Raw genomic sequence first — 6,000 nt, 5'->3', positions numbered from 1 at the left:
GGGGGTCTTCATTTGAATCATCAGTATGATGAACTGCTCTCTCCCCTTCCTCCTCTCATATAGAGTCCAATGTCTCCCAAACAGGTCCTTCCTCAATATCAGTTATCTTCTTGTTCCCTAAATATTTTTGAACAATCTCAAAATAAATAATAATGTAATGCATTAATAAAAGTCTAAGAAAACTTTATTATTTATATACTTTTTTTGATTTGTTATTGAGTTGTGATAGATGTAGATGCTTCAAGACCATCAAAAAATTCAACATTTAAATTTTCATCTTATAATCCAGACGACATCACTTTAACTTCATCATCTACAAATCACTCATCATCAGATGTCACATCCTCGCAAAGCAAAGAATCTTCAGCATCCATTAATCTTTTTTCTTCAAATTTTTATCTCTGAGTCTCCTATTATACATAATGTACACCAGTGAATTCATTCTCAATGTGGACAAGTAATTTCTTCTTTTTATATGTACTTGGTTGTAGGTACTCCAATTTCTTTCACAGCCAGATGAACAGTATGTCAAGTCCAAAACCTTCATAGTAAAACGCTGTAATTCTGGAGTTCCATCGCCAAATTGAATCCACCACTCAACTAATATTTATATAAGACAGTTGAGAGTTTAATTAGTGTGAAAAAAATAACTTTTAAATAAATATTTAAAACATTAAATAAAATTACGTGGAGATCGTTTGACAATTGTATCATTTGCTTGTTGTAATCCAAAATAATCTTCTTTGTTTCTAAAAGGTAATAATTGCATGTCAGCATTTGATCTTTCAGTTGCATCACTTATTAGCCGATCCATGCAATGATACAATCCCAACTTTATTTCAGGGTTTGTAGACTTATTCTCTGCATATTGATACTGAGGGTTTAGGTAATACCCAGCTGCATGCAAATGCCGGTGAAGTTGTAGTTCCCATCTATCATCAATAATATTCCAATCCCTAAAGCTACCCTCTTTGCCTCCTAAGTTGAAGGCAATCATTTCTTTAGCTTAATCCATGACATTGTAGATGAAACCCATTGCAGGCTTCTTCTCAGCATCCACCATCCTTAAAACTTGAATTAAAGGTCTAGTGGTAGTAATGGCATATAAGATACTTTGCCAAAATCTATCATTTAAAATAATTTTTCTAATCTCTTTTCCCTCAGCCTTCTTCACCTAAGCACAACTCAACCACTATGTAGATGTGAACATAGCCTCTAAAGGTTGTCTAGCATCCAGCATGCTCTCTAAGGTCAAGTAAGCAGTGGCAAATCTTGTTGCTGCTGGCCTCAGAATTTCTTTCTTTGAAAATTTCCGCAAAAGAGCTAGAACCCAAGAGTGGTTGTAAATAAACTTGGTTATTTTTTTTGCTTTAGTAAGTGCATTCTTATGTTGAGGTAGCTCGTCAAGCTTCTCAAGAATCAAATCTATACAATGTGCAGCACATGGAGTCTAGTATAGATGTTTCCTCTTCTTCATAAGTTTGTTACCTGCAGCCTTGTAAGCACTTGCATTATCTGTCACAACATGTACACCCAAATGTTCTCCAACCTCCTCAACAATGTTATCTAATAATCCAAATATGAACTCAATATCTTTGACCTGTTCAGATGCTTCAACTGATCTTAAAAACATAGTGCCATAAGGATTATTAATGAGAAAGTTAATAAGACTTCTATGTTTAATATCAGACCACCCATCTGACATAATTGTTACTCCTGTTTGGGCCCAAGTCCTCTTAATTTCTTCGATGCTTTTATCAGTGCTTTCCAACTCCTTCAGAATCCATGTTCTCAAATCATACATGATTGGAGGTTTAAACCCTCTCCCAAATGCTCCAACTAAACGAATCATGTTGTAATAGACAGGTGATGTTGCAACATTAAATTGAATTGCATTTTCATAGAGGAATCTGCCTATATCCTTACACTCTTCTCCGTGCCTCCCTTGCATTTTCTGGGGTCATCTTCTGTGTAGTAGGAAGCATATTCTCTGATGTGACCACCATATAATGATTCATAGACCCTCTAGCACCCCTAGATGAAATGGGCTTCATCGAAAAAGATGAATCCCTAACGCTATGCTCAATCCCGTAGTAAGAGCTAACATCAACTCTATCCTTAAATTGCTTCTGTGCAAGATGTTTTGACGTAGTAGACTTATTTATGTATGACTTTATCTCCCCCCTTACAGTATCAGGAACTTTGAAGCATTTAGCAACATTCTTGTGAGACCCTGAAAGGTGATCTTTCATCCTAGTCACACCACCCTTCACAACTTTATCACAGTAATTGCATTTTAGACAGATATATGTTTTATAACTTCCCCCAACATTCACCTGAGTGCTATATTTTCATGCTGGATTTTTTCTATGACCTGATGTAGCTTTATCCTTACTTCTGACCATCCTTTATGAGAAGAATATATTAGTGCAATATATCAAACCCCTAAACATAATGCTTCACTTATTCTATATTAAGAAAACTTATATAAACATGCACTCATGAAGAAGCAGACTAACACTAACAATTACTACTAAAAATGATGAATACAACAATATACTAGTCTACCGGGGGTCCAAGGGGGCGCTACCCCCTGACGGGGAAAAATTTTTATTGTAAGAGTAACTTTGAGCGGTACAGACCATGTACCACTCGGTACCGAGCATGTACCACTCAGTACCGAGCATATACTGCTCGGTACCGAGCATGTACCTTGTGGTATCGAGCATGTACCACTCGGTATCGAGCATATACTGCTCGGTACCGAGCAATACTGACTCGATACCGAGCATGTACTGAGCGGTACCGAGCATGTACCTCCTCGGTATTGAGTGGTACCAAATGGTACTGAGCATGTACCTAGTGGTACCAAACATTATTGTACCGAGTGGTACTGAGCATATACCTAGCGGTCTCAATGTGGAGGAAAGCGAATGCCAAGCGAAGAGGGAAAAAGGTCACGATAAACATGGTTTAAAATTGCGCAATATGAGGCTCGTCTTGAGGCCCGCCTTTACGCAATTCTAGTAAAAAACGCCTCGATGCTTACGACTCGAGTTTTTTTTATGAGGCTTGCGCCTCAACGTGGTTGAGGCCCGCCTCGCCTCACTGGCATGAGACTTACGCCTCACGCTATATATATTAAAACTTACATAAATCTTGAAGTAAATGCCCGACATTGGACTCTATAGGAGAGGAGGAAGGAGAGAGCAATTCACTATAATAATGATTCAAATGAAGAACCCCTTAGTGATGACAGTGCTGATGACTTATGAGTTCTTATGTGATATGTCATTGCTATTTATTTTGGGAAATCGGAATTATATGTTAATGAAAAGAATACTGGGATTTCAGAAAGATAGAATTTTGAGTTGAACTATACTTCATGTTGTCTTATTATTGAGATATTTTGATTTCACTTCATATCTTATATTTTTTTATGTTTTTATATTATGCACTCATTAGTATATAACAAATTTATCATTTTATATTTACGCAATCTTTTGATTTTGAGGCTTACGCCTCGCCTCACGAATGAAAAACGTCTCAATACCCGAATACGCAATTTTAAACATTGGCGATAGAAGATAACTCCAACCCAACTCGCAGTAGAAGATAACTCCAAGCAATAAGCAAAGAACGACTCAATGTGGAAGGACGCCGAAGCCGAACGAAGAGGGAAAAATGTCGCTCGAAGAAGAAGGGAGAAAACCTATTTTCGGGAAATAACGGAAGACAGCGTGGGGGTTAGGGGGTCTGAACCGAACAAATATATATTAGGTTAGCTTTTCTAAACAAATTTTAGAGGCGTACGCCTCTCAACAGTGAGCTGAGGCGCGCCTCAGTAAACTTGAGGCGTACGCCTCAAATCTTGAACTCATTGCATAGGCTTTGAGGCTTAAATGGGCGAAATTGCACTGAGGCGCGCCTTGAGGCGTGTCTCTTATTGCGCAATTTTAAACCATGGTGTGCAGTACTTGATATTTTTGTCTGATCCAAAAGTCAAGTGAAGAAGAAGTGTGATCCAAAAGTCAAGTGTAGATGTTCCCCATTCAAGCTTGGACTAGGGCCGTTGACCAAAGATCTTGAGATGCATGCATGTAACAGTTTAAGGAAGATGTTTTGACATATTTATATGGAGTTCAAATAGTTGGCAGCTAGTACAAAGGATAGAGAATTGGGCAAGACTAACGAGTGCAGCTTAGGTTAATTTCAAAGTTTAATCCACAACAGCAATTGAGGTGAACCCATCTCTGGAAGATATAATATTCCTAGAGGTATAAATTAAAAAAAAAATTAAAAGATATTAAAATAATGTAGAACTATATATATATATTTAAAGACGAGAGATGGACTATTATCAGTTTAAAAGGATAAAGAAACCCTTATAGCAATTTTTAAACATTCATCCATCTTTAAAAGGCAATATTTAAAACTAAAAAAGGAGATGAACTGCTTTAAATTTTAGACTTTGATACGAATAACATAAATATGAGAATAATCAGTTTTAAAGAATTTTTTAATTATCATTCTTATTAAAAATTAACGCTAACAAATAAAAAAATTAGAAAACAAAATCATAGAAGAAAATTTTTTTCCTAAAAATTGGGCAACAAGCATCATAAAAAATATTACAATAGATTTCTTTTATTCTAAAAATACTTCTAAAATAAATTCTTACTTTCAAATATTTTATGTATCCAATTTTAGTAGGCAAACTTTACAATGCAGCAGATAAATGTTTATATAATTATAAGGCTTGATAGCCCAGTGCATTTAACCAAACCATAAGATACAAAAAGTAGTGATCAAATCATTGTAGGTTAGGCCAAATAGAGACCTCCTAGATTTATAAATGTAGTGGTAAAAGAAATACTTTAGCAGTTATTTTGAAGCAGTGTAAAGTAAATGCATAATTTTTTTTTTTAAATAAAAATGTATGATAGTGGTAAAGTCCAAATATGGTCGTGGTTGGTAGGTGGTGTGGGAATAGCAATGGGGGGCGACAGCGAAAGGAAGCCGAAGCGACAGGCTGTGACAACGCAGGGACAGATGGAGGAGACCCCGAAGGCGGGTGCCATGGCAACAACCGGCGCGAAGGTGGTGGGCAGTCTTACTAGTGGTGGTGGTTGTGGATGGTGGAAAAATCCTTAGACGGGCCGACGATAATAACGCAAGGTGTTGGCCAACAACGGCCGACGATGGTGGGGGTGGGGGTGGAGGTGGCCACAGGGGGTGGCGACAGTCAAGTGAGCTTGCTTGCAATGTAAATGACTTTTGCTCATAATTGAGTGAGTTTAGTTTATCTCAAAAATGAACTAAATGGTTTATGGCTGTTTAGTTGGCTGAAAAGGAAATGCATGGTAAAATGAATGCAATGTAAAAGGAATACTTTGGATTTGTTTGGATGAGTATAAAAGATATGCATGAATTTTTTTTATTTGATTTGAAGTAAAATAAATGCACTGTAAAGTACCAAGAGGGAGGTGGTAGGTGACTAACATTGGCGACGGTGGTGGCTAGCGATGACCGATGGTGGTGGACGGTGGTGGCCGGTGACGGTGTTGGCTAGAGGTGGGTGGCGACATTGGTGGTGGTCAAAGTGGCAATGGTGTCCTGTGATGACGGTGGGTGGGGGTGCTCGCTGATTGTGGTGACCAGCTACGGTGGGCGACAGTGGATAGCAACAGGAGGCGATTGCGGTGGTCTTCAGAGCTAGTGGTGGTGGCCAATGGTGGCGGGCGACGATAGTTGTTGTCGGTGACAGTCGGGTGGTGGATGTCAATGGCGGAAGCAGTGGGTGTCGGCGGAGGCAGGTGATGGTAGTTGGCGGCGATGTGTGGCCGCAACAGGCGACAACAATTGCAATGAATTTTTAGTATATTTGGAACTCGCTCAAATATGAGGAATTTCAAATACACTAAAAATGAACTAAAGAGTGAATTCAAAATGCACCAAAATCCGATATTATACTTATTTTACTTCAAACCAAACACCAAT

At 38.1% G+C, this 6,000-nt stretch overlaps 1 protein-coding gene across 1 annotated transcript in view; it reads right to left on the bottom strand.

Moving 5' to 3' along the window:
- Positions 1-6,000, bottom strand: part of LOC110102134 (nitrate regulatory gene2 protein) — a 63,615-nt gene that overhangs the window by 34,649 nt on the left and 22,966 nt on the right. The window lies entirely within an intron of this gene.

This window comes from Dendrobium catenatum, unplaced genomic scaffold, assembly GCF_001605985.2.
Source record: "Dendrobium catenatum unplaced genomic scaffold, ASM160598v2 fragScaff_scaffold_1538, whole genome shotgun sequence".
Classification (NCBI taxonomy): Eukaryota; Viridiplantae; Streptophyta; class Magnoliopsida; order Asparagales; family Orchidaceae; genus Dendrobium; species Dendrobium catenatum.
This window is presented reverse-complemented; position numbering and strand designations above follow the sequence as displayed.